The sequence below is a fragment of the Podarcis bocagei genome (assembly GCF_964188305.1).
Source record: "Podarcis bocagei genome assembly, chromosome: W".
NCBI classification, from domain to species: Eukaryota; Metazoa; Chordata; class Lepidosauria; order Squamata; family Lacertidae; genus Podarcis; species Podarcis bocagei.
This window is the reverse complement of record NC_138131.1, coordinates 10,163,421-10,182,507: the sequence shown is the minus strand read 5'-3', so window position 1 is coordinate 10,182,507 and position 19,087 is coordinate 10,163,421.

Here is a 19,087-nt window from a genome sequence, read left to right as displayed (position 1 = left end):
CATAGTGGTGAGGAGGAATGAATGAGAGTCCCCTCACAGTATCTGCTTTATATACATTATTTACACAATGGGCTGCACATGATTGGCTAATTCCAGAATTCTACTGTAAGCCAATCAGGTTGTGGATTCACTTCTATCTGGAGCAGGATTGGGTGGTTCCTGCCAACCAATCATACTGCTGCATTGTTCTAGGACCAATCAGACTGCTGCATTCTGAATCCTATTGTTCTAGGACTAATCAGACTGCTGCAATTTGGATCCTATTGTTCTAGGACCAATCAGACTGCTTCAGTTTGGATCCTATTCAACTCAGTACATAACACCCCTCCCCTCTAAGTTCCAGTCCTGCCCGGGAGGTCGCATTCATAGTCCTCAAGGTATGCCGGCGGCCTACGTGTGCGTTGCGGCCTGGGGTGTTCCCTGGTCCGGGCTCCAGGTTCTGGCTCGTGTTCCAAGGATGCTGGCTGTGATGCGGCTGTTTGGTCTGACGCAACCGGCTCGCTCAGTCGTGGTTCTGGTTCTGGTGTCCTTTCGGCCTCACGGGTCCTCTCTGCATTTACTGATTCTGCCTCTCCTGCTGGCCCCTCCTGGTCTATGGGCCTCACTGCCCCTCTGTTCCCTTGGGACTCCTCTGACCTTTCCTCCTCCTGGTTTTCTCCTGGGAATCGTCGCCATATCTGGTCGCAGTGGTGGCGCCAGCATTGCCCCCCATCCGTTAGCACCTCATACGACACGGGGCCAGTGACCCTGGTGACTGTGGCGGGTACCCATGCTGGGCCTGCCCCAAAATTCTTTGCGTACACTGGGTCCTGGGCCTCGAAGGTCCGGGGGTTCCTGCCTTCCCCCCCCACCACCTCATCCTGAGCTCTATCGGGGTGAAGGCGGTCCAATCTGATTGCAAGGCGCCGACCCATTAGTAGTTCAGCGGGGCTCCGGCCAGTCGTTGAGCTGGGGGTGCTGTGCTGTGCTAGGAGGAATGTGGCAAGGCGGTACTCCCAGTCCCCTTGCGTCATGCGGCGAAGGGTGTCCTTGGTGGTCTGCACCATGCGTTCTGCTTGGCCATTGGTGGCAGGGTGGAACGGCACCGAACGGATGTGGCGGATGGCGTTCTGTGCTGTGAAGGTTTGGAACTCTCCTGACGTAAATGCAGTCCCGTTGTCTGAGACGAGAGTGTCAGGGAGCCCGTGGGTTGCAAACAGCCTGCGTAGTACCTGGATGGCTGCGGACGTGGAAGTGGACGGTACCAGTGAGACTTCCAGCCATTTGGTGTAGGAGTCCACCACTATGAAGAATGTTTTCCCCTGAAAGGGGCCAGCGAAATCCACATGCAGGCGTGACCATGGTGCTCGGGCGGACTCCCAGGACTGGACTGGGGCCCTTGGGGGATCTGGGCAGGATTCTTGGCAGGCCTGGCAGTGTTTGACCCAGGCCTCTATCTCTCCATCAATCCCCGGCCACCACACATAACTCCTGGCAAGGGCCTTCATTCTTACTACCCCTGGGTGTGTCTCGTGTAGGGCTGTGAGGACCCTTTTGCGGAGGGGCTGGGGAACAACGACTCTGCTTCCCCATAACAGGCACTCCTTGTGGGCCGACAGTTCATGTTTGTGGGTTATGTAGCCGGCGAATTCTGGCCCGGGGCTGCTGCTGGGCCATCCCCTCCACACCCAGTCCAGGACCCGGGAGATGACCCTATCTTTCTTGGAATGGTGTGCAACTTCTTGTGCCTGAATGGGGCGGTCGGGAAGCAGCTCCAGGCTCATAACCTCTTGTGCAGGTGCTGGGTCAGGGCCTGTTTCCGGTAGTGGTAGCCTGCTGAGGGCGTCCGCATGGCCCATCGCCTTCCCCGGGCGGTGAATCAGTGCATACTGGTAGCTGGCAAGGAAAATTGACCACCTGAGGACGCGAGGAGACAGCTCTTGGGGGGTCTGCTTTTCGGGGGCAAACAAGCCAAGCAACGGCTTGTGGTCAGTCACCACGGTGAAGGGCCGCCCGTACAAGAAATCATGGAATTTTTTTACTCCCTTCACGATTGCCAGACCCTCCTTGTCAATTTGCGAGTAGTTCCGCTCGGTTGCGCTGAGTGTCTGGGAAAAGTACGCCACTGGTACCTCTCTTCCATCCGGGAGTTGGTGCCCCAGGACAGCGCCAATGCCATAGGGTGAGGCGTCGCAAGCTAGCACCACCACCAGCCTCTCATCGAAGTGTGCCAAGACAGAGTTTGAGACAAGCAAGTCCTTGACTGCCTGGAATGCGACCTCCTGGCTCTGGCCCCACACCCAAGGGGCCCGCTTGTCCAGGAGTCTGTGTAGGGGCTCCGCTACCGCCGCCTTGTGGGGAAGGAAGGAATGGTAAAAGTTCAATAGTCCCAAGAAGGCCTGAAGTTCAGTCTTGCTCTTGGGCGCTGGGGCATCACAAATGGCCCGTACCTTGTCCCCAGTCGGGTGGACCCCTTCTGCGTCCACCATAAATCCCAGAAAGTCCACCTGAGGCACTCATAGTAGACATTTTTCCCGCTTCACCTTGAGACCCGCCGTCTGGAAACGGTGCAGAACGGTGCGGAGGCGGTCCTCAAATTCCTCTGGTGTGGGCCCGGCAATCAACACATCATCGAAGAAGGGGGTGATACCAGGAATCCCTTTAAGGAGAGAGTCCATTAGATTCTGGAATATGCCTGGTGCCACGCTGACCCAGAATTGCAGCCGCTTTACCCTGAACACTCCTCTGTGCGTCACAATCGTCTGTGCCTCTGCTGTGGCCTCATCTACTGGCAGCTGTTGATATGCTTGGGCCAAGTCCAGCTTGCCAAAAATTTTCGACCCAGCCAGGGTGGCAAGGACATGGCTTACCACTGTCACTGGGTATGCGTGGGCCGTGAGGGCCTTGTTTATGGTACATTTGTAGTCTGCGCAGATGCGGACCGAACCATTAGGCTTGACGGGTGTGACGATTGGTGTTTCCCAGGGGGCATTAGGCACCGGCTCCAGCACTCCTTGCTCCACGAGTTGGTCCAATTCCTCGTCTATACGGGGTTTCAAGGCGAACGGGACCCGGCGGGCCTTGAGCCTGACCGGTCATACTGCGGGGTCAAGCTGTAGCGCAATGGGGGGGCCCGTATACTGTCCCAATTTCCCGTTGAAAACCCCTGGAAATTCCTTGCATATGGCGTCCACGTCCACTTGTAAGGTAGTGTGGTTCACCCTGGTGACAGCTAGCCCCAGTGGTCCAAACCATGCTAATCCCAGTAAGCTAATGTAGGGGCTCTTGACCACAAGCAAGTCCAGTTGCCGCGTCCACCCTCGGTATTGCACCCTGAAGGTCCCCACCCCCATTGTGGGGACCTTACGTTTCTGGAAGTCCCGTAGGGTGAATGGGGCCGGCCTGAGTTTGGGACCCCCAGTAGGACACAGTTTCCTTAAGGTCTTTGCCGAGATTATGGATAGAGTTGAACCCTTGTCAAGCTCCATGCGGCATGGGCCCCCTCTATCTGTACCTCTACATAAATTTTCTCTACGTTGGAGTGGGGCAACTGGTATACCTGGCAGTCCGTGAGCTCCGTCGAGTTGCCTTGGTGCGTTGGGCCCCGGGACCTGGGGCTCTTGGGTTGGTCATCTGATGCCTGGTGTCGGGTGGGCCGAGCCCGACACACCCGGGCGATGTGTCCCAATTTTCTGCACTGCCTGCACTCTGCGTTGCGGAAACGGCAGGTCCTCCTCTCGTGACTCTCCCCGCAGCTTGCGCAGTTTCCTCCTCGTCGAGGCAGCTGTGGTCTGTGCGCTGCTTGAGTGCGCTGCTGTACTTGGTGCACCTCCTCCCTGTCGGCTCCTGAGTCGTCGGTGAGGTCTTCGTGGTGGACCCTCGGTTGGGATGGCAGGCTCGGCCGTGCCTCTTGCGTCGACCTCTCGGCAGCTTCCGTTGCCAGGGCCTCCTCCAGAGCGACCTGGAACGTTAGGTCCTTCTTAGCGTAGAGGCGTCGTTGCAGCTTCTCATCCTTCAGGCCACCGACGAGGCTGTCACGAAGCATGTTCTCCAGCTCTGAGAAGTTGCAGAACCGGGCGGCTTGGCAGAGAGAGGTCACAAACCCAGTTATGGTTTCCCCAGGGGCTTGTCGCTTTGCGTAGAAGGCATTTCGACGAGCCACCACTGAGGGCTGCGGCGAAAAGTGCCCCTTCAGCTGTTTCATTATTGTTTTGTATGGAACAGTAGCGACGTCTTCAGGCGCAAGGAGAGCCCGGGCGATTTCAAACGTCTCCTCTCCGCAGATGCTGAAGAATATCGCCCTCTTCTTGGCGTCTTCTTCGTCGGTGACCCCTTTGGCTTCTAGGAGGAAGGTGAAACGGGAGGCGTATGCTTCCCAGTCTCCAGATGCTGGGTTGAATGTCGAGAAGCTGCTGTTGGCTGCCATTCTGAGTTCCTTGTGTCCCGGAGCTGAAGCCTGGATACACGGTGCGAGGCAGCGGTGTGGCAGGTGGCGGTGCTGCGGTGCTGTGTGTGGCAGTCAGCTCAGCGGGATCCCATCCTCGTCGCCAGTGAAATATACTCAGAGTCGCAAAGTGATTTCATGCTCTTTATTCAGCTCATAGTGGTGAGGAGGAATGAATGAGAGTCCCCTCACAGTATCTGCTTTATATACATTATTTACACAATGGGCTGCACATGATTGGCTAATTCCAGAATTCTACTGTAAGCCAATCAGGTTGTGGATTCACTTCTATCTGGAGCAGGATTGGGTGGTTCCTGCCAACCAGTCATACTGCTGCATTGTTCTAGGACCAATCAGACTGCTGCATTCTGAATCCTATTGTTCTAGGACTAATCAGACTGCTGCAATTTGGATCCTATTGTTCTAGGACCAATCAGACTGCTTCAGTTTGGATCCTATTCAACTCAGTACATAACATTATTTTAAGAATATGCAAAGTCTATGACATCACACTCACTCTGTCCCTGCAAAGATTTAGCTAGCTGCAAAACTAAAGTCTGACATTGTTCCCCTGATAAGATCGAGCTAGCAGCAATGCACTGGCCCCCTGAAAGGATATATGTGGCAACAACAAATGAAGTCAGACAACTAATAAAGCAGGCAGGAGTTTGCTGGCAGCAATTAGCACGGGCAAGATGCAATAGGAACGTAGGGATCACTTCTCTGCGATGAGAGAGAGGGATAAAAGAAAAGGGGGGGGCTCAAACGCACGTGTGGCTGCCTGCAATCACTTTACAACACCGAGAATGAAGATACACTGGTAAAATAAGAGAGAAGCCAACCATTATTACAGGAGCAGTGCCCCACCACCACCAAAGCAATAGGAAATAACGCTAGAATGGGGGGGTGTTAAAGCTAAAGGAAAAACCTCAAAGGTCCCTCTAGAACAAGGCAGGGGTTCAGGGCTTCCAAAGCCTAGTGGCAGCCCCAGGAGGAAAAAATGGGGCTTTTGGAGGTGTTTTTTTACTGCCCCAGTGTTTTTACTGCCCTGGTGCTTCCAATTTTTTAAAAGGCAAATTGCGGGAGAAGATGCAGCAGTCAGTCACTCTCTCCAAGCACCCACGATAGCTAACAAACACACAGGCAACCACACACTCACAAAGCACACACACTAGCAACACAAAGTTGCTCTGCACACACAATCAAGCGATCAGAGTGGCCAAACCTCGTGGCAAGTATTTCCCTGGCTTCTGCTGACCGCAACGAAGACGACCCTGTTGACTTGAAGAAAATGTGTGTGCAATGGTGGGGATGGCTGCCGTGGCTGCATTTGAGCAGCAAGCCATGCCCCCACCAAGCTTCCCTATTGGGTGCCCAACCGGGGAGGGGCGTGGCACACCAGCCCTGGAGTTGAAGCAGGGGGCGGAGCGCCCCCTGCATGATGCAGGAATCGTCTCCTGATCACAACCCCTTCCCTTCCTGGGAGGAGGAAAGGCTTTATTAGGTATCAGGTCTTGAATAACATTTTGTAATTTTACCGCCAATATTGCATTCAAAATCTTTGCATCAACATTCATTAATGATATTGGTCTATAATTTGCACATTTAGTAGGGTCTTTGTTAGGTTTTGGTATAATTATTATTAAAGCTTCATTGAATGTTGTAGCAGATATACCTTTATGAGCTATTTCCTCATAGACTTCTAAAAGTCTGGGGACTAGTCAATTTTTGAATATTTTATACCATTCTATAGGAAAACCGTCTGGTCCAGGTGATTTCCCATTCCCCATTGTTTCTATTACAGTCTCAATATCTGATATATTTAGGGGTGCTGATAGCATATCTTTTTGATCTGCTTCAATAGTTGGTATTTTAATATATTGAAAGATGTTCTCCACCTCCTCTGATTTATTTTCTGGCCCTTCATATAATGTGGGAGTCAGATAGCCACGGCTGAGGCTTGTAATATTGCAGGGTGCTCCCTGACCTCGGCTGACCAGCACTCTGAGCTTTACAATGTATTGGAATGCATGACCTCATATGGAGTTATGTTCTCCCCCCCTCTGGGCAGTGTAACCCTATATCGTTTGTGGGTGGGTTAAAGCTTGACCAGATGTAGGTAACGTGAGACATTGGAATGCAGCCATGCGGCTGGAGAGGACAAATAAGAATAAACGGACTGGAGGAAGGGGAAGAAGTCTGAATTTAGCTGCCCTCCGTCCATGGAAATATTGCTGGCCTCAGTGTCTTTATTTTATGCCTAAAAAGCACCATTTGTAACGGCTGGCTCCGACAAGTGGTGCCCTCTCTGAGGCTAACTTAAAAGAAGAGGCTAACTTAAAGAAAAGAGGCAAACTTAAAGAAAACAGTCTGAGGCAGACTAAGAGGATTTTAAAAGAAACTGTGAGAGGATTTTTGATCCAAGCAGTGGTTATCATCGGCTCACTACGTCCGGCAAGGATTGCAAGCGCTAATCATCTTAAAAAGATCCCGGTGAGTTCGATCCCTTCTATTATATTGATTTTTGAAAAATGGGCAGCTCTTTGACTACTCCCCAACAGAAATTTTTAAAAGACTTAAAATGTCTCCTCTCCTCCAACAAATTGGAAGTTCCAGAGGGTGATTTGATACAGCTCATTCTGTGCATTGATGAACATTATCCCTGGTTCCCTTTGAATGGAACATGTGAATTAAAATTTTGGGACAAGATTGGTGAACATTTTCATGAGCCCCCCAGCATCAGTACTCGGATTTTAAATGCATGGTGCAAGGTTCATTACGCCATGAGCTCTTTATCACCAAAAAATATCTCCCTGGCTGCATTGCCATCACAACCTCCAGCTTCCTTAATCCAGCCTGCTGTGTTAGAGTCTGCAGTGTTAGAGTTTGTTCCGATATTTGCTTTACCAGCACTTGCCTTGCCAGCAGCACCTCCAGACCCCAAGCCTCCAGACTACAGTTCCTCACCAGAGGACCCAATCCTGCAAAAATACTGTGGTCTGGCTGGCAATAGTCCAAATCTTTCAGAGGCAGACCCAGCTACCCCTTTTCAACATGCAGTCCTTGCCTGTTCCTTAATTCAGGATACTATGGCATTCCCTGTTATTGTGCCCCCTGCTGGTGCTCCAGCAGGAACACAAGCCACACTGCTGCAGATCTTATTGAGGGATACTGCTCTTGCTGCTAAACAAGCAATGAGAAAAATCCCAGAACCCACCAGTATTCAGTCAAGGTGGAGTTCAATCAGGCAAGAGGCTAGAGAATCATATTCTTCCTTCATGGACAGGCTGCTTACAGCTGTGAGTAGACAAATTGAAAATCCTGAAGCCAAACAAATAATTATCAAACAATTGGCCTTTGAATATGCCAATGAGGATTGTAAGGTTGCGTTAAGACCGATAATACACAATCCTGCCACAGACACAGCAGCCATGCTTCGCATTTTTCAGTCTGTAGATACAGCTGCCCACGAGATTCATCTGCTAGCAGCAGCGCTCAATGAAAACCAGCCTGTAGCCACCGATACAACGTTTCCAGCGTGGCAAACCAGGATCACCGATACCCCAGGGTGGGTAGAACGGTGGCCTCCACCAAAAGGAAAATCCGCAGCAATGGCACCGTCCTGTTTCTGAACAGCTTATTTCTGAACAATTGACTTTCGGCCACATTGAACCATCTTCATCCCACTGGCTCCAGCAGACAGGGAACAGTTTGCTTTTACATTGCCAGTATATCACAATTCGCAGCCCATCCAACGATGTCAGTGGATTGTCCTCAAGGCATGCGGAACTCCCCTACACTTTCTCAACATTTTGTGAGTGAAGCATTGAAACCTTTCTGCAGGCGTCACCCAGAGCTTTTGTGCTATCATTTCATGGATGACATTTTAATCGCTGCTAAGGAACTCCCGCCTGGCATTTTTCAAGAACTTTCTGCCACATTAGCAGAAGCGGGACTCTGTATAGCGCCGGAAAAAATTCAATTGACGTTGCCTGCCACCTACTTGGGACATAAAGTCTCTGCACAAGCAGTGCTGCCTATTGTTCCCCAACTGACTATCCCTTCAAACATGAAGCTTGTGCAATTACAACAACTTCTTGGACATTTGAATTGGGCTCGCTCTTTCCTTGCATTACCTACCAGCACATTATCACCATTGTTTTCAGCGCTCGCAGGACACAAGGATCCAGCAGATGTAATCCAGGTCACTTCGGCAATGATCACTGCATTACAAACTGTTAATCAGCACCTGCGATCTGTTCTCGTGGACAGGATCACAGAGGCCTCTGCACACGAGCTGCACCTGGCCGTATTTGCTACACCATTGTTGCCAACAGGAATTTTATATGCTCAGACGGACAAGAAGAAGACTATCTGCATTATAGAATGGTTACATTTACCTCATACCCCTCCGAAGAACATTTATTCTGTAGTTGAATCCACATCAGACATTGCTATCAAAGGACGTTCACAAGCGATAACTTTAAGCGGTTATGATGTTACCTCAATTTATTTACTTTTCTCACAGACTGAAAAGCAGCATTTATTCATAACAAATGCTGCCGTGCAAATTGCTTTAGATGATTTTATAGGGGTCATCATTTTTAACCCTCCAAAGGATACCGTTTGACATTTCTGAGACAGGTCACCTATGTTTGGCTACCTCCTTGTCTCTCACACCTCTCCCCTCTGCACTAACCCTCTTCACGGATGGAACGAAAAGTAGGGGGGTGGTGACATGGGAGGAGGGAGGAAAATGGAAATGTTTATATACCCCTTCACAGTCTTCTGCCCAGGAAGCAGAGCTAGCAGCTGTGATTCTTACCTTTCAATCCTTTCCTACTCAACCTTTCAATCTTATTGTGGATACTCAGTATGTATATCGCCTTTTTGCTATTTTACCAATATCTTATATAACTCCTTCCTTGGATTCTGACTTGTTTTCCTTGTTTCTTGCCCTGCAGGCCTTACTTCAGCACAGAGAGTTCCCTTATTATGTTGCACATCTTCGCTCCCACACATCGCACCCAGGGTATTTAGCAGAGGGCAATGCAAGAGCAGATGCAGCATTGAAGGACATTTCTACCTTTTCTCTCTTTTCTGATCCTATACTGTGCCATAACACCTTTCACCTTCCTGCAAAAGCATTGGCAAAGCATTTTCCTATTCCTTTGGCCCAAGCAAGGGATATAGTTTCCCAATGTGCTTCTTGTCTAAATCTCAGCTGGCCATTCCTTTTGATGCTGTCAATCCTAGGGGCACGTTTGCATTGGCGTGTTGGCAGATGGATGTCACACACACACCTGTGTTGGCTCCACTCTCCAAGGTTCACCTCACGGTGGATACCCACTCTGGATTCATATGGGCTACGCCCATGAGAGGGGAAACAGCTCGGCATGTCATTCAGCACACTATCCGCTGTTTCTCAGTCATGGGTAAACCTGCGCGTATCAAAACTGATAATGGTCCAGCTTATATTTCTAAAACATTTTCGGAATTTTGTATGTTGTGGAATGTGAAATTAACTCATGGCATACCCTTTAACTCCACAGGTCAAGCTATAGTGGAAAGAGCACACCTGACGTTCAAAACACTATTGCTTAAACAGCTTGGCGGCCGAAGCATACCAACAGCAGATATCCCTTCGGCTGTTCACCAAGTTCTTTTTGTGCTTAACCATCTTTTATATCCACATAATAGGACCCATACTCCCGCGGAATTGCATTTTAGGAAGGAGGAGGCACTCCCCCGCCCCTTGGTGGTGTACCAACGCTTGCCCGATCCTGCGTGGCATGGACCTGTTCCGCTGATCACGTGGGGACGAGGGTACGCAGCAGTGGACGTCGAGGACAAGCCTTTGTGGGTTCCAGCTCGATGCATGCGGCCATGGCGAGTCCCTTCAACTGCGGAAGTGCCTTCCTAACCATTTGCCTTGCCATCTTTTGCTGCATCATTATACAAGGAAGAGAAGCAGACGACACAATCCAGTTGCAGCCACCATATTTCACCTTATCGGCTGGCAAGCAGCTGTCGCCTGAATCCTACTCTGGCTGGCAGCATCCACGGCTCAGCCACTCTCGAACTATAAGAACAGCATTGTTGAATAAGACTTTTAGGGGTGAAAATTATCATGAGATATGGAGGGATAATATTTTTGTACAAGATATAATTAAGTTTACCCGTTTATTGCATGCTTCTAAATGTTGATTATGTATGCACATGCCCCCTTTGCGAGTCATTTAGGCATAATGCTTCATGATGTGCCTGTCAATGGATCTTTTCAATTTACAAATATTATATCCCCTAAGCAATCTTTTTGGCCCCCAGTACACTTGACCCTCCATGAGCCTGCCCCCATTTGTTTTCAAATTAAAGAGGGGAAAGAATCATGGGGCATATATCCAAACTGTCAATATACATTGAAATTCATGTTTAATAGCTCTTGTTCTCTTACAGGAACATACAGTGACCAATCTCAGTGCTATAGGAGTGACACCAGTGCATGGCTAATAAACTAGAAAGGAAGTCTACCATGCAGCTTGGAATCAGAATTCTTATATTCTTGGCTTCCGGATGGAAGTTGGCTTCGACATTTATTGATTTTAGTGATCATTATAGTAGTTATTTGCATTATTTTGTGTTGCTGTATACAATGTATTCTTTCTATAATCTCTATATGTATTGCATGGTTCTCCAGTCCGCAGCCCGCTTCCGGTCTCACATGAGTCGTATATCGCTCTCGATATAACCGTATTGGTACTGATTAATTAAATAAAGAAAGAGGGCATGTGGGAGTCAGATAGCCACGGCTGAGGCTTGTAATATTGCAGGGTGCTCCCTGACCTCGGCTGACCAGCACTCTGAGCTTTACAATGTATTGGAATGCATGACCTCATATGGAGTTATGTTCTCCCCCCCTCTGGGCAGTGTAACCCTATATCGTTTGTGGGTGGGTTAAAGCTTGACCGGATGTAGGTAACGTGAGACATTGGAATGCAGCCATGCGGCTGGAGAGGACAAATAAGAATAAACGGACTGGAGGAAGGGGAAGAAGTCTGAATTTAGCTGCCCTCCGTCCATGGAAATATTGCTGGCCTCAGTGTCTTTATTTTATGCCTAAAAAGCACCATTTGTAACGGCAGGCTCTGACAATATAATTTTTTGTAGACTTTTAAAAATTCATTATTGATATCTACTGATGAGGTTGCTGCGATGTTATTTTCATTTCTTATTAAGGGTATTCTTTGGTTCGCTTTCTTTTGTTTTAGATGATTAGCTAGAATTTTTGCCAGTCTTTCTCCCTGTTCCCAATATATTTGTCTTAGACTAAGTAGGCTGAACTCAATTTTTTGAGCTAGTATATTATTCAGTTCTAATGTTGGTTGTTGTATTCTTTCATATGTAACCGTAGATGGGTTATTTGCCATATCACCCCATAGTGTTTTTAAAGAATTTTTTAGATTATTTTCTTTTAATCTTTGCGGCTTGGCTTTGTTGGCAGAAAAGGATATTATCTTCCCTCTGATGTAAGCTTTATATCCTTCCCATTCCATCAGTCTTGACATTGAAGATTTGGAGTTATTTTTAAAATATATTTGTGTTTCTTGGGTTATATATTGAATGAAGTTTTTTTTCATTTAATAATGCTATATTAAGATACTATCTCCTCATACTTTCCTGGGTTTTAGATAAATTATATTCCAGTATTATTGCTGAGTGATCAGCTATAATGGGAATATCAATGTCACATCGGCTAGTAAAGGGATGTAATGATGCTGATGTTAGAAAAAAGTCAATTCTAGGCTGGGTTTTATGAATTCCTGCAAAATATGTATATGATTTTTCCTTGTTGTTGTTGTTTAGTTGTGTCTGACTCTTCGTGACCCCATGGACCAGAGCACGTCAGGCATTTTTCCTTAGGATGGTGCAATTTCCATGAATCCACTAAATTCCACTGTATCATATAGTTATTAATTGTCTCTCTAACCTTTGTCCTTTTTTTCCTGGGTACTCGGGTGGTATCTATCTGTGGATCTAAAATTTCATTAAAGTCTCCACCCATTATCAAGTGCTGATACGATAGAAAGCGTAATCTCTTAAAGCAATTGTGAATAAACTAATGGTCATCAGTGTTTGAGGCATAGACATTTACTATTGCTATTTCTGTCCCTTCTGTTTTAATTACAATTATTAAGCATCAACCATCTTCCTCTCTTATTATATCTTGTATTTCATAACGCCAGCCTTTCCTAAATAAAATTATGACTCCCCTAGCATTTTTGTCTAAGTTTGTTGAAATAACTTCTTTTACCCATTGACATTTCAAAGTTTGAGCCCCTTGTTCTGTCAAATGTGTTTCCTGTAATAGACCTATATCAGCCTTTAATGACTGGAGATATTTGAGTGTTAGGATTTGTTTTTTCTTTCCCTTTAACCCCTTGACATTCATACTTATAATTCTCATTATGGCTTTAATCTGTAAGTTTTATTGTCCTCTATTTTATCTTTAGCAAAATTGTTTGGAAGGCCTAATATAAAACAAATATACTAAAAATTATTAGCGCTCCAATCTGAGTCATATATTAATCGTGCTTATATTTAACATATGGATTACAAAATATATGAATAATTAACATTCTTACATATCTAAATATATATATGGCAGACTCTACCCGTTATGTCTATATACACACTGAAATTAACTTTAAGTATTTCCAATCAAATAATTATTATTTGAAAATATTCAAAGAAGGAAGTAGAGAGAAAGGTGGAAAGTAGTTCTATCAACAGTAAACAGGATTTTGAAATGGTAGGCTCAAATATATACCAATAGCCAACAATTAATAATATAATATCAGCACTAACAGTAAGAAATTAAAAAGAAAACTACTTAATACACTCAACAATAACACAAAAGTAAATAACAAAAAGGAACAAAACAAAAAAAAAGAAGGGGGGAAAACCTGTTGGGATACTGCCAGGGTGACAAAGTCCATCATGGCCCCACATCGCCTCCGGACGTCCATCGATCTCCCGTAGACACGCAGTATCAGCAATTAGTGACACAAGCTCCAGAAATAGCTTGCCACATTCCAGGGCTGGTGCACGCTCTTATCAGCAGATAATGCACAGCGAAAGATGCACGCAGGAGAGCATTTTTCATAAGTTTATTCTGCGTTAGTCAGAACAGAGAAAAACATGACTGCCTGCTTCAGTGTTTCAGGCACCGAGAGAGAGAAACGAAAGCAATAGAAAACAAAAACATCCTGTGAACAGGAAATACGCAGACTCTGACTCACAAAGCCTGCTCCCTTTTAAGGTGGAACGGAAATATCCTAACAAAACCAAACGCAGGACTTCTGCTCTGTAGGAGACGCAAACATTCACCGCTTTGGGCTCCTAGGTTCACATATATATAATAGTCAGGAGCTTCTTTTTGGGTTTTTTTTTTATAAATTTTATTGATACAGCAAGAAAAAAGAAAAAACACAAATACTAAATTACACACAGGAATAACCACAGACACATAATTTTATTTTTCCCCCAATTTTTTTATTGATTTTCACAAAATTAAAAACACACTAACAAATAAACAGACAAACATAAATCATAGCCTTATTGAAACTAATCTTCTTAACATTGTTAAGTGACTTCCTTGTATCCCCCTAGCTGTATCCCCCTAGTTGAATTTCAATGCATATCATATTAACGGTTTGAAGGAATGGGTTTCTGTGCAGTAAGTTTAAAACTGACTCAACCCCCCCTTTCTTCTTTCTCCAAGCGAGCACTCTAAAATGCGTAAAACTTGAGCTGTTGAGCAAAAAGCATAACAAGGACACAGCTGCATAAACAAGCTCTCTCCTTTATCAGTCACGGCAAGGGATGACCCTGGCTCTCTAGGGGAACAGAGAAAACACGTCAGTACCTTATCTTATGTGCTGACCACAAAAGAGGCACAGACCGATGTCTGGGAAAAACGGCAGAAGTGTGTTCCCGGAGATGATGACCTCTTCCTCCCAGATAAGAGTAGGAAGGAAGATCCTTTTATGGTTGAGAATACCAGAGCAGGAACATATGTGATGTCAACCTGCGTACATAGGCTGACGTGGCACCAGACACTGGCACCAGAGCCTGCAATAAACCCAGATGCCAACTTTGCTGCCACATACACCCGGACAACACCATTACTGGCCCCAACAACATCACACATACCATCTCGGGACTATTTAATTGCTCATCGTCTAACATTGTGTATGCCATCAAATGCCAACAGTGTCCTTCAGCTCTCTATATTGGACAAACAGGCCAAACCTTACGCCAAAGAATAAACGGACATAAATCTGACATCAAGAATCACAAAACAGAGAAACCAGTAGGAGAACACTTCAATCTCCCAGGACATTCTATACAAGATCTCAAAGTAGCTGTTTTACTACAAAGGAATTTCAGAAACAGACTGGAAAGAGAAGCTGCTGAATTACAACTCATTACCAAACTTAAAACAATGGAAAAACCTGGGCTGAACAAAGACATTGGATTCTTATCTCACTATACATGACTAAACCATTTCTCACCTCCTCACCCCTTGCCTTCTCCTGTAAGACCTATTACAGTCGTTAAGAGTCGTCAACAGGCTCTCCCAGCTATCTGCCTATCTCCCATTCCCACCACCCTTCTGAGTAACACCCCTCCCCACCTTCTCACTATATAGAAGGATCTGGCAACTTCTGTTTCAGTGTATCTGAAGAAGTGTGCATGCACACGAAAGCTCATACCAAGAACTAACTTAGTTGGTCTTTAAGGTGCTACTTTAAGGTGCTACAGTGATCCCTTCATGGATCACGGCCTTGCCGTGGCGAAGGGGCTTGAAGAACTCAGAGAAGCTATGAACGATGCCGAGCAGGGCACCCAAGATGAACAGGTCATAGTGGAGAGTTTTGACCAAACGTGATCCACCTGGAGTAGGAACCGGCAAGCCACTCCAGTATCCCTGCCAAGAAAACTCCATGGACAAAGACAACAGGCATATAAAAGTTATGACACTGGAAGATGAGCCCCTCAGGTCGGAAGGTGTCCAACATGCTACTGGGGAAGAGCGGAGGACAAGTACAAGTAGATCCAGAGCTGATGAAGCGGCTGGGCCAAAGCCGAAAGGACGCTCAGTTGCGGATATGCATGGAAGCGAAAGGAAAGTCCAATGCTGTAAAGAAAAATATTGCATAGGAACCTGGAATGTAAGAACCATGAACCTGGGTAAGTTGGATGTGGTCAAAAATGAGATGGCGAGAATAAATATTGACATCCTGGGCATCAGTGAGCTAAAATGGACGGGAATGGGCGAATTCAGTTCGGATGACTATCATATCTACTACTGTGGGCAAGAAACCCGTAAAAGAAATGGAGTGGCCCTCATAGTCAACAAAAGAGTGGCGAAAGCTGTACTGGGATGCAGTCTCAAAAATGATAGAATGATCTCGATACGAATCCAAGGCAGACCTTTTAACATCACAGTAATCCAAGTGTATGCACCAACTACTGGTGCTGAAGAAACTGAAATTGACCAATTCTATGAAGACTTACAAGACCTTATAGAAGTGACACCAAAGAAGGATGTTCTGCTCATTATAGGTGATTGGAATGCTAAAGTAGGGAATCAAGAGATAAAAGGAACAACTGGCAAGTTTGGCCTTGGAGATCAAAACGAAGCAGGGCAAAGGCTAATAGAGTTCTGCCAAGAGAACAAGTTGGTCATCACAAACACGCTTTTCCAACAACACAAGAGACGACTCTACACATGGACATCCCCAGATGGGCAACATCGAAATCAGATTGATTATATTCTCTGCAGCCAAAGATGGAGAAGCTCTATACAGTCAGCAAAAACAAGACCTGGAGCTGACTGTGGCTCAGATCATCAGCTTCTTATAGCAAAATTCAAGCTTAAACTGAAGAAAGTAGGAAAAGCCACTGGACAGGTAAGATACAATCTAAACCAAATCCCTTATGAATACACAGTGGAAGTGAGGAACAGGTTTAAGGATTTAGATTTGCTGGACAGAGTGCCTGAAGAACTATGGGTGGAGGCTCGCAACATTATACAGGAGGCAGCAACTAAAACCATCCCAATGAAAAAGAAATGCAAGAAAGCAAAGTGGCTGTCCAACGAGGCCTTACAAATAGCGGGGGAGAGAAGGCAAGCAAAATGCGAGGGAGATAATGAAAGATACAAGAAATTGAATGCAGATTTCCAAAGAATAGCAAGGAGAGACAAGAAGGCCTTCTTAAACGAGCAATGCAAAGAAATAGAGGAAAGCAACAGAATGGGAAGAACCAGAGATCTGTTCAAGAAAATCGGAAATATGAAAGGAACATTTCGTACAAAGATTACCATAATAAAGGACAAAAGTGGTAAAGACCTAACTGAAGCAGAAGACATCAAGAAGAGGTGGCAAGAATACACAGAGGAATTATACCAGAAAGATATGGATGTCTCGTACACCCCAGGTAGTGTGGTTGCTGACCTTGAGCCAGACATCCTGGAGAGTGAAGTCAAATGGGCCTTAGAAAGCACTGCAAATAACAAGGCCAGTGGAAGTGATGGTATTCCAGCTGAACTGTTTAAAATTTTAAAAGATGATGCTGTTAAGGTGCTACACTCAATATGCCAGCAAGTTTGGAAAACTCAGCAGTGGCCAGAGGATTGGAGAAGATCAGTCTACATCCCAATCCCAAAGAAAGGCAGTGCCAAAGAATGCTCCAACTACCGCACAATTGCACTCATTTCACACGCTAGCAAGGTTATGCTTAAAATTCTACAAGGAAGGCTCAAGCAGTATGTGGACCGAGAACTCCCAGAAGTGCAAGCTGGATTTAGAAGAGGCAGAGGAACCAGAGACCAAATTGCAAACATGCGCTGGATTATGGAGAAAGCTAGAGAGTTCCAGAAAGACATCTACTTCTGCTTCATTGACTATGCAAAAGCCTTTGACTGTGTTGACCACAGCAAACTATGGCAAGTTCTTAAAGAAATGGGAGTGCCTGATCACCTCATCTGTCTCCTGAGAAATCTCTATGTGGGACAAGAAGCTACAGTTAGAACTGGATATGGAACAACTGATTGGTTCCAAATTGGGAAAGGAGTACGGCAAGGCTGTATATTGTCTCCCTGCTTATTTAACTTATATGCAGAACTCATCATGCGAAAGGCTGGGCTGGATGAATCCCAAGCCGGAATTAAGATTGCCGGAAGAAATATCAACAACCTCAGATATGCAGATGACACAACCTTGATGGCAGAAAGTGAAGAGGAATTAAAGAACCTTTTAGTGAGGGTGAAAGAGGAGAGCGCAAAATATGGTCTGAAGCTCAACATCAAAAAAACGAAGATCATGGCCACTGGGCCCATCACCTCCTTGCAAATAGAAGGGGAAGAAATGGAGGCAGTGAGAGATTTTACTTTCTTGGGCTCCATGATCAGTGCAGATGGTGACAGCAGTCACGAAATTAAAAGACGCCTGCTCCTTGGGAGAAAGGCGATGGCAAACCTAGACAACATCTTAAAAAGCAGAGACATCACCTTGCCAACAAAGGTCCGTATAGTAAAAGCCATGGTTTTCCCAGTAGTGATGTATGGAAGTGAGAGCTGGACCATAAAGAAGGCTGATCGCCGAAGAATTGATGCTTTTGAATTATGGTGCTGGAGGAGACTCTTGAGAGTCCCATGGACTGCAAGAAGATCAAACCTCTCCATTCTGAAGGAAATCAGCCCTGAGCGCTCACTGGAAGGACAGATCGTGAAGCTGAGGCTCCAATACTTTGGCCACCTCATGAGAAGAGAAGACTCCCTGGAAAAGACCCTGATGTTGGGAAAGATGGAGGGCACAAGGAGAAGGGGACGACAGAGAATGAGATGGTTGGATGGTGTTCTTGAAGCTACCAGCATGAGTTTGATCAAACTGCGGGAGGCAGTGGAGGACAGAAGTGCCTGGCGTGCTCTGGTCCATGGGGTCACGAAGAGTCGGACACGACTAAACGACTAAACAACAACAAGGTGCTACTGGAAGGAATTTTTTTATTTAATCACTTAACATCACTCTTTCTTCCCAATTCAGCATTAAACATAATAATTCATCACATTACTAATTTAAATCCTAAGCCTAACTAGTAATTGCAAGCTTTTTCCAATTAATTTAACTTAGCATATTTAACTAAATAGTCATTAAATTTCGTCCATTCTTCCTGATCCTCCTCATTCTGGTTGCGGACTCTTCCAGTCAGGCCGGCTAGCTCCGAAAAGTCCATCATCTTCATCTGCCAGTCTTTCACAGTTGGTAGTTCTTGCGTTTTCCACTTCTTAGCTAGTAAGATTCGAGCAGCAGTTGTGGCATACAAAAATAATTTATAAAGAAGTTCCTTCTTTTTCTTTACATTTCCAACATAGGTTCTCAGAATTATAATAAATCTTTGCTAGTTTAACAGGAGTCAAATACCATCTATAAATCATTTTCATCATATTTTCCTTTAACATTGTACATGCAGTGAACTTGACCCCTCTCTTCCACAATCTTTCCCAATCCTCAAACATTATTGTTATGTACTGAGTTCAATAGGATCCAAACTGCAGCAGTCTGATTGGTCCTAGAACAATAGGATTCAGAATGCAGC